At 33.2% G+C, this 14347-nt stretch overlaps 1 protein-coding gene across 4 annotated transcripts in view; it reads left to right on the plus strand.

Moving 5' to 3' along the window:
- Positions 1 to 450: 450 nt before the first annotated feature.
- Positions 451 to 14347, plus strand: part of LOC123315761 (proton-coupled amino acid transporter-like protein CG1139) — a 33482-nt gene continuing 19585 nt past the window's right edge. Inside the window, exon 1 of one of the 4 annotated variants that reach the window (XM_044901618.1) lies at positions 451 to 473. The gene's annotated coding sequence lies outside the window, so the exon portion shown is untranslated. Of the gene's footprint in view, positions 474 to 8552; positions 8802 to 14347 lie in introns of those variants that run through there. The other 3 variants (XM_044901611.1, XM_044901625.1, XM_044901600.1) reach the window with 3 other exon arrangements.

The following is a 14347-nucleotide window of genomic DNA, read 5'->3' on the forward strand; positions in this document are numbered from 1 at the left end:
GCCAATCCAGAGATTTCTCCGAACAGACGAAAAAATTTAAATTACTTCAACAAGTTTAGATAACGTACAAGCAGCTCCAATAAATAAACAAAAAAGTCAGATATTCGAAAATGACATTTAAACATTTCAATTTTATTCATTAGTACAGATTTGACCATTCTTTCAAAATTAAGTGAACGTAATGAAGATTATTTCATACGCCTTTAAATTTTAACGCAGCATATACAATAATCCCTATACGGTTGGTGGTGGTTGTCTGTTATGATTTTCCCTTATCATGAATTGAACCCTTGTTAATACACGGTTGCTGTCATTGCTCTTGGGGTCTTGGGCATTGAAAGCGCCGTCGCGATGAGGAGTTAGTGAAAATGGCGTCAGGACGCATTAGTTTATTTCAGGATGTGTTGGGTTGCGTAACAAATATACCCAAAATATAACGTACCATTCTGTCAGAAAAATGTTTGAAATTGTTGGTGAGTCGATTGAGTCAAATAGTTCGTCTGAGAAATGCTTAATGTTTGAGTTTGATTTCGATTGTTAAATGGCTATATATATAATTATTTCTCATTTCATTACATTTGACGATACACTCTACAGATGCAACACAGACATTCATTTCAATTTTCATCATCACAGCAACGGGCATTTCGATGTACATTCCCTTGTTTTGGAGAAATTGGCAGAGGAACTCAACATCACACACCTACACATCGTTTGATTTGATCTAGGTTATGTGGAGGGCAAGCGGTTGTTCGGAAATAAACTGAAAATGCCTATTACGTTTGTTCTGAAAGTCAATATAATTATTTTTCGATTTTTTTTCTATCCTTCTAAAAAGGTGGATCTAGCTTGTATACCTAATTGGTTTCTCTTATACAGGGTGTCTCAGAATAACTGTTCCTAATTTTCAGAAATGATGAAGGGCACTTAAAGAAACATATTTTATCAATATACTAGTGTCCGAAAATGTCTCGGTGTCAAGGAAAATTAGAGGTCTTTAAAAACAATCTCAGTTTTCACAACAGGAAAGATTTTAGTTAATTACTAACTGAGTTGATTCAGAGCAACCTTTCAAAAACAACAATTTTCGTAGTTGTTTGACGTGATTCGAAGAAATATTGTTTTCCAGCATGATGGCGATTTTGAAAATCTGGTAATTCGTTTTCGGTTTATCAGAAAAAAAGGTATCGGTATATTAGTGAGAACTCTCTCAAAACCATTCGATATGAATTATTTCATTTTATAGAGTGAGCAATCACCTTTCAAATTTATACATGCTGAAATTCCTCGTTCCTCGAAGCATGCGGATTTAAAAAGCAAGCTATTTGTTTGAATTACAAGGATTTTCTTTTACAACCGGCAGCATGTACACTCGAAAACATTCGTTTGGATTTATTTGTTGGCCCTGACACATTCAAGATTTATATGTCATGGAAAAGTAATGCAAAGCACTCAACTCGGTATTTATCCCAAAACCAAAAGAAAAAGGAAAAATCTCATAAAAAAGCTCTTGTCTCACCGTAAAATTAGTAATTTATTGAAACTGAATTATAATTCAAGCACAAAAATTTAATTTGAAAAATGTCTAAACAAACAAGAAAAAGTTGATTATTCGCATGATATCAGTATTCCAGATTTCATCGATTAACCTCAATAGTTACTTTCAGGACAGCCTAGACGGCAGACCTATAAATTTCATTATTCGTTTTTCGAAATATTCATATCTGAAAACGAAACTAATAATAAATATTGAATCAATATAAAAAACAACTTCGTTATTTTAATTACGAATGCATTCCTAATTCGACATCATATCATACAAAAATAAATAAGCTTTTCAATGTCGATATATTACCTACATCTTCAGGGCAAAATCAGAATAAAAGTGAAATAATCATAACTGTCGAGTCTCTGATACATTATTCTATGAATGAAGTGGACATAGAATACTTCAATACATTACAATATTAATGAGATTTTTTGCTCTAGATTATTTCCAAAAAGGGGCGTTTCCAGAGATATAGACAATTTTCAAATGAGAACGATATGTAAACACAAAAATACATCACTTTTCAAATTGGATTTTTTATTCGGGAATCAGTGGATGGAAGCGCAGGGGCCTGGTCAACAAGATCACCAGATATCAATCCTTTGCCCCTTTGGAGTTTTTCGTATGCGGGAATAAATAAAATTCTTAAGACTTCATCCATAAATACGGCTGATTTAGAGCAGAGAGTCAGGAACGCCATCAGAGACATTCTGTATTCGGTTGATTACAGTGAATGGGGTATTTTCCAAAATTTCGAGATATGTATATGTCATATTTTTTCAAATTTCAATATATTGCGTTTTGTATGTATTCACTAACGAAAATTCTGATTACAGAGTGCTCTCTTATGAGCATTCTATGTCATTTCCACAATCTGGCAATGCCCATCGAATCAATAATGGTCATGAAAATTTTCTGATCACTATAGACTTAATAAATATCAAGTTTGGTGATCACATTCGACAAAGAAAACAAACAATGAATAGAAAAATCAAACAAAGACACAAAATGTCATCGGTGTTAATATAGACATAGATGTATGTCTATGTCTCTATGTCTTCGGGTTTTAAGAAGGTGTAGACACAGATAACAGAAACAATTTTTGATAATCTGTGGATATAGAATTCCATATCTTCTTGATCAGTTCCACCAAAGAGTAACCAACAGGTTGGTTGGTTGGTTACTCTTTGGTTCCACTGTTGTCGAATTAACAAAATAATTTTTGTTAATTCGACTTTAGTAAAGGCATTCTACGTTACTAGCTTTTACATATTCGAATATTTACTAAGTTTCGAAGGGTATATATCTGAAATTTCTCAATTTTGATGACTAATGGTAGAGGGTTTCCATAAATAATCTTAAATACTATTTTGGAGTTTTAGGAAACTCGCCCATTTTGTTAGAAAAAGTTGTCGAATTTATTTACAGAATAATGATACCCTATTTGAGAACTTTTTAAGTTATATCAAAAATTAAAATTGATTACAAAAATTCTGCCCGATATTTATTCAATATGAGTGTAACTTGAATTACCTGATTCTATTGAACTTACAGATGTTTCAGCTAACAAATGACGGAAAATTTTAATTTGTTTCGTACAGATGGAGATTTATTGATAGTGAAAAATTTTGTGGTCAATGGTTTCGTAGAATTCTATCAAGAATTCAAATTTCATTTTATCTTATATATAACTAGTGAATCAAACGTCACACCACGATTGAGTAAACCAGTAGACCAAATATCATCGAATGACACCAATATTAATTAAGCGAAAATATACAGTTTCCAAAATAATTAGAATTTTATGAAAATACCTAAAATTGCCGATTTTCGAACTACTTTTTCCAATCACAGGGTCATTTTGTGATTAAGGATAGCGTTTTTCGCCTAAGTCAATCCTAGATTATTGTATTATCACCCCTAATTAAAGTATTCTAAGTAATTAATCGAAAAATATTGTTGATGTTATTTATCCACTTTTATTTCCAGAAAATGGGGAAATTTTTAAAATTTTATTAATTTTTCAAACTAGAGGGGGTTTATTCTGAGTTTTTTGTACATAATTTTCAGTAATGAAAAAAATTGTTTTAAACTACGCATTCACTGAGGTTTTCCTTTAACCAATTAAAATAAATAATCTAGGATTAATATAAGCTAAAATAGCTAACCTTGATCACAAACTGGCCCTGTGATTGAAAAAAAATAGGCAATTTTGGGTATTTTCATAAAATTGTGATTATTTTGTGAACGTTATATTTTCGCTGAAATAATGTTAGTATCATTCAATAGTATTTGGTCTACTATATCGTGGTGTGACGTATGTTTCACTAGTTTTGCGACACCTGTATATAATAGTTGAATAGTTAAAGAACTTGATAATCGTGGGAATACTGATGCACACTGAACTTCATACTTGTGATCGAAATCGATTAGAGAATTATGTTATTATAATATCGGGTACCATTTCAATAACAAATAAATATACACAAAATTGTTTATGTCGGATACAGGACATAACCTTGAACGGGTGAAATGAAGATTATCGCTTATTTTGATTCGATTACAAAACGGTTACATACCAATATGAATAATTCCTTGACTCAAAATTCCACAGAAATTCTTGAAGCCTTCCTCTCCTACCTCTTATGAAAAGAAAAACTTCTTAAATTTGCAGGAACAAGGTACTCTTTGTTAGAAAAATTTGATATTTTCCGTCCCAATACGCAAGCTTGAAAACTTTTCTTTGATTTTATGAGCATGTACTATACGTAGACATTGTAGAACGTTATGAAGGGGAAAAAACAATTCAGATATTCATTTTCGAATGATGAATCTGTTGAAGCGTGACGACTACTCTGGATTATAGATTTTTTTTTGCTAAGTGTAGATGGGGCGCAGTTATTTGTTTCATTTACATGGAAATTAATTGTCAGAAATTCGTCACATAATTGACGATAGTAAAATGACACAACAGGTTAGAGATCAACTTTTATAATATTCCTCATCACCACCTTGATTCATCTTGATTTCCTCATTTGAAGAATCTACCACCAAAGGACCCCGCACCATTTGGATGGAAAATAGCTTTCGGTTAATTTCCTGAATTTTTGTTGTAGATTTTGACATCGTTGGTAAAACTGCCCCCTGGATACGAGATATTTGTCAGACTAGTGTTTCAGATAAAAGTTGTCAAAAAGAAGAAAAATTAATCTTTTCACTCAGGATTTTGAACAATTTCGAGCGCAATTACGAATTATTGAATAGCATGACACGACTTGAATTCAAATTAAGTTTTTCGAACAATTTCGATTATTTTTGGACAGGTTGCTCATCATCACCTGATATCGATTTCAAGAAGAGGATGAATGGAACTTCTGGACATCTTGTAGAAAATTTCAAGAACTGATATAAATTTTACGAAATTTTGAAGCCCCATCTTTTCTGAACAATTTGTATTTTCATTCAAACTGATATCGCTTTTCTTGGAGAAATGAAATTTCTAGCTAAGCGGCATTTCTTTGGAAGATGTGGTATGTATCAAAGCTGATAGGAATATTAGTCAGTGTTTAGAAGAACATGTGGTACCTTGTATGCCCTTCATAGGAACAAATTGTTCATTCACGACAATGCTCGACCGCACATAGCACAAAAAACCAGGCAATATTTGAACGAAGTCGGCGTTCAATTTATTGGCCAGGCCTCCAAGAAATTCGAATCACAGCTTTATGATTGCTGCTTTCTATGGCAAAAGGATGAGAGCAGTTAATCAGGCTCAAGGAGGAAATACCTGATTTTGATAAACATATCATAATACCGTCGTATTCTAAGTTATTTTTAAATTTTCTATAAACCCATGTTTTCCCTTCATGAATAGAGATATCAGTATGAATGGGAAAACAATTTGTTCAGAAAAGATGGGTATTGACATTGAGTATTAACCTCCCATGAACACTCAAAGGAATTGAAAATGTCGTATTAAGAAATATCATTCAGAGTTTGAATTTCTCTACTAGATGTACAGAAGCTGCAATTTTTTGTGCTACCCTGCATGTGACGTATCTATTCATCCTTTTCGGGAAATCGATATTCGGACATGATGCAGATGAAAGCATCGGCAATCCGCCAAAAAATTATTAAAATTGTTGAATTGATGTGTCCGATACTTGATGGAAATCCATAATTCCAATACTTGCTCGTGGGTACATACGTATAATATGTTAAGCCATACCTTATTATAAAAATAAGGGGATATAGTGTAACATACTCACACTGGTTGGTTCGAAATTAATAATCGAATTGAAATTTTATCCCTATTAAAAATAAAACACAAAACGAAAAATTGTAATGGATAATAAATCTCCATGTCATTGTATAGGGTGGGCAAAATTGGTGATACCTGAACTACAACTTTTTAACCCAACGAGATAGAGAAAAATGAATGTACCATTCATTCATCGTCTTTTTTCGAGAAACTAATAATGCCATCAACTGCATTCCTCTATCTTCTTTTGTTTTTGAGTTATAGGCCAATATTTAAATTTGGGCGATTTTAAATTTGGTCATTATCTCCGTTTCTGTTTGTGCTAGGATGTTGAAATGAAATGAAATGAAAAGATATTATACAGACACTTTGTTGATAGCAATCCAGTGGCGTACTATGATTTTTTCCTACAGGTTTATTTGCTGAGCTATAACATAAAGTTGTGTTTTTTCTCATGAAAACAGTAGTTTAAAATGACTAAGAAAGAATCATCATTTTTCTACCGTTTCAGAAATATATCATACATCGCCCTCAGTCATTTTAAACGACTGTATTCATACGAAAAAAAATATCTTTATGTAATAGCTCAGCAAATATACCTGTTGGAAAAAATCATATTACGCCACTGGATTGTTATCAAAAAAGTGTCCGTATAATGTCTTCATTTCAACATCCTAGCTTGAACAGAAACGGAGATAATTTATTTATTTATTTATTTAGCTTATGGCGTATACAAACATCCACAGAAGTTAAATGCACAAACACAAGAAAATATAAAAATATTGTAAGAAAAAAAATACAGTGTACAGACAAAATTATGTGTAGCATCACAGCTCGATATCTAGTTGGTTAAGCCATTGGATGGACCGCGCTGTTGCATGCAAAAAGTCAGAAGTTGTGCCAGAAAATCTCCTAGTCGGACATTCATAGGCAATGTGATGCATTGTTTGAGAAGCAGCACCGCAATCGCATTCCGGACTCATTCTCATCCCCCATTTGAACAAGGCCGATCCACTTCTTCCATGGCCAGTCCGGATCCTGTTTAATCGAACCCAAATTTTACGGGGCAGATTGAAACCCTGTGGTGGATTTTTTGGATCTAATAAGGGGTGCCAGGCTGGATCAACCCTGCTCTGCCAGCTTGCTATCCATTCTTCATATCCGTTAAAGTTGTTGGTTACAAGCTGTTGGGCTGTTTTTACAGTTGGATTTCTTGATTTTAGTCGGTTGAATCTAATGATGTCTTGATGGATCGGTAGGTCTAGGTTTTCGCTGACCTTTTTAAACTCACGAACCAAACCAACCGGAGATAATGACCAAAGTTGAAATTTTAATTTTGACCTATAACTCGAAAACCAAAGAAGAATTTTTCATTTTCTCAACCAATTTCAGTAACTCAAAACAGATTGTCCGATATTGAAAAAATAAATTTTTAAACCACGTGTACCTACGTGTGCGCTATAACGTGTGTTTACCTTCACCCACCTAAAGATGCTACTTTGATAGCGAAACACTTGTCTTCGAAATACAGGATCTTCTTTGAAAAAAATTAATTCTTCTAAGAAGCCTGGATTGTACATTTTACACACCTATATACGCGAAATGACTATGTGTCGTTCTCAACATCAAAGAAATATTGATAGATATAAAAACCACATACTGTTACGAGACCGTTTTATGGTTTATAACAGATAACACTCTCTTGCACACCGGACTCGATACCCAACGTAGGATTTCCAGGAAAATACTAGTAAGAAGAGCTGGGAAATATGGAAGATTAGAATAGAGTTAATTGATATTCGAAGCTTGAATTGAAAACTTCTATAATTCGTTGTCAAAATAAAAGTATCTCATCTGTAGAATTGCTCAATTATTTGGTTGTAATTGACAATCGTGTTATGATGGCAAGCGTTTTATGTAGTTATGAAACCCGTTTCTTGAAGTCTATTCTTGAAAAGAAATTAATTTCTTACTAGAAAAGAAATTAATTGATTTCTTGCCAAGAACAGACTTCAATATGCGGGTTTCATAAATACATAACACGTTTTTTCCTATCCGAACTTTGAACAAGGGGTTAACCTTCCCCTATTTTGATCTACCCTCCATAAAAAAATAATGTGAATTAATTTCGATCAAGATTGTGGGAAGTTCATCCAGACTAAATTGAATCCTCAATTCTCATCAGAGAACTCGTCTGGTTAGTTTAAGATCAAATTGAAATTTCTGTACATCCCTGCTGAACAACACAAAAAAATATTTTTGAAAAAATCCTGAGCCGAAAGCTGATTTTTGACATTCTTTCTATAAACTCCACATTCATACGATTTTTTGTCTCCATGGACGCGTATGTCAAAATCTACAACATCCAAATTCAATGAATTTGAATGGAAGCCACTCTTCACTCAAATGGTTTGGGGGTCCTATGATTTCAATTTGCTTGACTTTTCCACACTGAATCATTAGTCTGTGAAAGTGCCAAATAATACTCTGAACCTTCAACAAAGGGGTTATTACGGATAAAAATAGAGCAACAGGCTCCTAAAATTTTTAATGATTTCCTTTAGCAAGGTGTTGGAAATAATCATCCCAGTGTCTTCCCTTTCACCAGATCGATTTTCCTCATATTTTCGTTTCAATCAGTAGGATCCTAAAAGCTGGTTATTCAATACCTTCTGATTTGTGCTTTGGATCCTTGCCATATCCAATTTTTCCTTACGACAATGAGGTAATCACGAAATTTCATGAGGTCCAACTATACTATCAGGAAACTGCTCATTAGTATCTGACATACTTCTATCCTGTGCGAAACAGAATAACTAAACGTACCAAGCTACGCATACGATAACCTATTCCCTCTGAACGAGTTCCACAGTTTGATGCTAACGGGCTATCAATCCAGTGAGTTGGTTAAACTTGTGTGCATCAGCCCCATCAACATCATTCTACTAATTTGTGTCAGTTCTTAGTGTGATTCGAATGCATCTCGTAGTGGTATGTAATTACTTGCAGTAAACCAATTTCAAGTTCGAATTGCATCAGTTCGATGTTTGAAGTCTTCCCAATAATTAAGGTCTTTCCATTTTTAGCATACTCTCATTATTTTTTGCTTTGAGGTGAATGAATTCCTCAACTGCATTCGCGTAAATATTTATGACATTGTTCCAGGAAATATGCGGAAAATTTTGGCAGGCATGTACTGTTTGAGCTTGAATTTATGTCAGTCGCGGGATGATCTTGAATTATTTATTCCGAATTTTTCGGATCACCATCAAATATCGCAATTCGTAATTGAAATTTCAATCTTTGAAGCTGTTGAGTCAAGAGTACTCAACTCAATCGAGAGCTCAGTTTTAATTATTCCTTTTTATCCAACACAGATGAGAATTTCGGCTTCCTATCATTTAACAAGATTGATAGCTTCTTTATTGGTTTAATATCGATGTTGGACTGAATAATAGTTTATTATGAATAATGGATGGATGAGTGTATTTCTATCGAATGATTGTTCTTAATTCCCCTGAAAAGCGTTTACTGTTGAGAATTCCGCTTACGATCAAACTCATTTCCAGAAAAATATAACACTATATAATAATTTGGAATCTTGATTAGAATAAACAATTGAATACACTGTTTTCGATTGTCCGAAGTTGATTTTTTCAACAACTGCATCTAATATGATAACCGTTATTGCATTTTTCGATTGTGCATTGCTCAATTGTTCAATGTTTTTCAATTCTCAAATTGTAATAATTTTTGATGCTGTTTCACAGTAGTTTATGCCTACACTCGGTAATATATACCTACATTCGGAAATGGGATGCGACAGATTTAACAGAATATATGAATAGCTGAGTTAGGAGAAATCAGTAGGAGTACAACTGCCTTCATTCAACTCAATTGAAAACATCAAAAAGGCTTTTATTGAAGTAGGTATTCATTGAACTTCCACTACACCATTATTCAATTGTTATTCGTTCCTAATCTCAATTATTTTTTGGGTGATCTCATAATATATTCTCTTGATATTCTTACAATTTCGGTGTAGAGAGAAGTAGAGTTTCATATCCTTTAACTGTTTACCTATTTCCTTCCGAAAGGTTACCTCTGCTATTGTCCATATGGATATGACTTCAAAGTTGAATATCTATATAAAACAACTCTTTTAATCGCTTTATTAATCTTGAATCTCCAATTCAGTATTAGGGGTATTTTAGTACTCAATGATATGGCAAAAATAACCGAAGTTATCTTATTTTCATAGGAGCATCTATTCTTCACTTTCTTTACTTGAAAAAACATAATTGAAGCATGTACAGGGTGGGCAAATTTCGTTGTCTACTGAGGGGATCTCGAGAACTATAACCGCTAGAAGAAAACGGATGACAGATTCTCGAGCTCTTTTTTGATGACTATTCCAAATGTGAATACAGATCGAGCCTAACGGTCATAGATTTTGAGTTATGAACGAAACTTGAGAAATTGTCATTTTCGCTTATTTGAACTCGCATTCGAAATCTGTTGTTACATTTTACAGGCACTTTTTATGAGGAATTCAAATATGATATTATTAAATTTTATGATTCAGTCATTTTCGAGTTAAGACAGAGATTTCTGATTTTTCAAATGTAAACTATAATTGAATAAATTTTGTTCTTTAACGATCAGACGAAAGTCTTTCACTCTCTTTTAAAGGATATCGATATCGATATATAAAAGAAATAATTATTCGACAGTTGGTGATTCCGATCACAGAAGGTTGAAAAATTTTTTTATGTTATATTCATGTGAATAATGACATATGATACATGTTTGAAATCAGCAAAAAAATGCAGCAGAATGAAAGAACTTTCAACTATAGTTCACATTTGAAAAATCAGAAATCCCTGTCGTATCTCGAAAATGACTGGATCAAAAAATTCAATAATATCATGTTCGAATTCCTCATAAAAAAGTGCCTGTAGAATGTAACAACGGATTTCGAATACGAGTTCGAATAAGCGAGTTATTCAGCTTCATTAAAAATGACAATTTCTCAATTTTCGTTCAATACTCAAAATCTATGAACGTAAGCCTGGAACTGAAAACAGTTCAGTTTTGGATTAGTCAAGAAAAAAAAGCTCGAGATTGTGTCGTCCATTGTCTTCTAGCTGCTATAGTTCTCGAGATTCCTTCAGCAGACAACGAATTTTGCCTACCCTGTATATTGCGATGGCCCGGAGATGATGAAGGAGAAGTAGTTTTTACGTTGGAATCAGATAGATTATTTACTTCAATTTTGTTTTCGCAATTTCTTCCCATTGCAGTCAATAAATATTATTTTTGGAGGGAAATATTTTAATAAATTTAAAGTGGGAGTTTTGGGACCACATAACTATTCTGAATATTCTAGTGCCAATATTCCACCGAATATCTTATGAACATCTATTAAAAGTTCAGTGCTTAAAAAATTGCCTTCGTTATGGGTCCTAATGTACAGGTTGTAAATTAAAATTGCGAAAAAATTTGATGGGTGATTCTTTTTTTTCTCGAAACCGTTACTGTCAACAAGAAATTACAGAAGAACTTATTTGTTCAAAATGAATTAAGCTATTGAAAATTTCTCAATGGTATAATATCAATGAGGAGAAATATTTCTTGCGAAACCAATCACCAGAGGGGTGGCTTTTTCTACCCCTCGCAATTATAGGGAATACCACCAAAATTATTTTCGATTGCCTCTCTTTCCCATTGGATGTCTGCTCAATGTTTTATTTCTATCAGTTTTCTAAGAAAAAAACAATTCTTTTAAGGTGTCATCTTGAGGGATCTTGAAAACACAGACTATTTTTTGACCAGGAATGACCCCTTAAATTTTTTCGCAAATATTCATTTACCCTTGTATACATATGTATGAATATCTGGATCAGGTAAAAAAGAGCTGCAAACTCTGGAGTCCAATACAAAGAATGAATATCTACAAAGCTACACCAAATATCTTATAAATCTAGAACATATTCTAGGATCTATAATCAGAAATATTTTTTTTGCGAAATAAAAAGGTCTAAAGCAGAGAAATAAAAAATTATAAGAAATTTGAAATACGTGCACAATATTTTGGTTTGAACCATTTTGATATTGAATGTATTAACTATCAAGCATAAGAAAACATTAATTTATTTTGAGGCTTCTAACAATTTTCCATCGAAGCAGTTCTCATAGCTGACTCATAACAACTCGTCATGAGTTTGAAGTAACATGATAGATATTTGGCATGATATGAAAATGAAATATGTTCTTTCAGACAAAGTTCAAATTTTTATTCTCGTCTGATAACTTTAAATTCAACAGTTACCTACCACGAGAATCGTAATAGACGTACGTATATGATGTTACGAAATATCCAGATTATTTATTACATAATTACCTATCCTATTATAACTCCCATTAGTCTTCTTTTTTTTCTTAAAAAATCTTATCATTTTGGGCAAACTACGAAAAAGAAGCAGTTCATGGAGAATCTCATTCAGAATTTTCCATAAGTGTTTTTTTCAAATATTTACTGAAAAGTTATCGAGGTGCTAAGTAGCTGAACGTGATAAATGAAGTTTACTGCATAGAAAAATATTATCAGGTACGTTTTATTTTCTATAAATAAAAGAAGGTCGAATGTTACACCTATGTGATATTTCTTTTCTAAAATATTATTTCGTCTTCGGTTGAAATGAAAAAGATTCCAAGGAATTTTCATTGGAGCTAAGAGTGAATTGAGTGCCTAATTTACGGAGTGGGTGATTGTTATTATATGTACTATAAAAAATTTATATCACTGAATTATTTTTCGATCACTCTTAATCAAAATCACCGACGTACCTACTAGTTACTAACATCCGGAAGACTCAGTATATATGTCAGAAGATGATGTCCCCCTGAACAAATTTCGTTCAATAATTCAAATATAAATATCCAGGAAGATATAAGAAAGCGAATTTGTTATCAAATAAAAGAGAATAGCTATAAAAAAAGGGAACTGAAGGAATTTTCAATGATTTTATTTGAAATACATAGAAGGAAAAACATCCAATATTCAGAAAAGCTATTATTCAAGCAATAATCTGGAAACCTACTGCCTGGAGCATATTGGAAAAATAAAAAAAAATATTCATATGCTCAAATACACACTACAAATTGTTTCCCTGTGTCGCTGAATCATTTTGTGGAATTATTGTTTTAGAGCTGAAGTTGTTCTTCCCTAACCCAACAAGAACTACTCAAGATGTTTAGCTGAAATTTATTTTCACTTCGTTTTTTAAATATCATGCTCTCTTTAGATTCTCCATCGAATTTCAATGTCACCATTATCATATTACCAGTAATATTGCAGAGATGTTCTCGAGCTTATTTTCTATATTCGGTATCATTATGATGAATAAGAAGTCTGCATTAATTTATTTATTAATGACTATCCAACTGACATCGTCTACCTAGATATGTAATCTTATCACATAGCATCTCCCCATTTTGGTCTGAAATACACTGCGCAAAAAAATTAACGCACATTCTGAAAATCTCAATTTAAATTAAAGTTAACTCTACATTGACTTTATAACTTATTTTTTATGTTCTCTCGGGAAGGTTTTGAACGAAACAAGACACATTAAATGGAAGAAAAATTCAGGATTTCACCGAATCTTATGTGAAAGAAGAGAAATGAACAATTTTCAAAATACTGAAATGCTGATAAGTGATTTAATACTTGGTATTTCCACCCCTTGCGTTAATTACAGCTCGGCAACGACGGTTCATACTCAAAATAAGTGATCTTAAAATGTTCTGATCTAATCCTTCCCACATTTCTCCGAGTTGGATTCCTAAGTCATTAAGAGTAGCTGGATGATTTTCTGAACTTCTCAGCCTTCTATTGAGGTTGTCCCAAACCTGCTCAATCGGATTGAGATCTGGACTTCTTGCTGGCCATTCCATTCGAGAGACTTCAACCTCTTCAAGGTACTCCTGAACGATGCGCGCACGATGGGGTCTGGCATTATCGTCCATAAAAATGAAATTTTCACCAATGTATGGGGCAAATGGCACTACATGCTCTTCAATAATGTTCCTTATATACCTTAAATCATATTCTCTGAGGCGATTTCTTATTGTCTGAGTGCTAATTTGCACCTCATGAGTTTGCTCAAGCTGAATTTGAAGGAGGCGAGCGGTTGCAAACCGTTGTCTCAACGAAGAAACTCTCAAGTAACGTTCTTGAATGGCAGTTGTTACCCGTGGTCTACCCTGTCCTGGTCTTCGGACATTCATTTATACCTGTCTGCCTGTCTCCCTGAATCGCTGCAACATTCTGAACACACTTGTATGGGAAACTCCAAACCTTTCTGCAATTCTTATGTATGTCCACCCTTCTTCTCGCAAAACTACCGCTTCGGCACATTCCTCTTGGGTCAAATTGCATGTTTCGCGTTGCATAGCGATCGAGTGTAGAAAATCAAACGAAAGAACAACTATTGATCACTAGAATTGATCGAGAACAACTGATTTTAGAATGG

Source organism: Coccinella septempunctata, chromosome 1, assembly GCF_907165205.1.
Source record: "Coccinella septempunctata chromosome 1, icCocSept1.1, whole genome shotgun sequence".
NCBI classification, from domain to species: Eukaryota; Metazoa; Arthropoda; class Insecta; order Coleoptera; family Coccinellidae; genus Coccinella; species Coccinella septempunctata.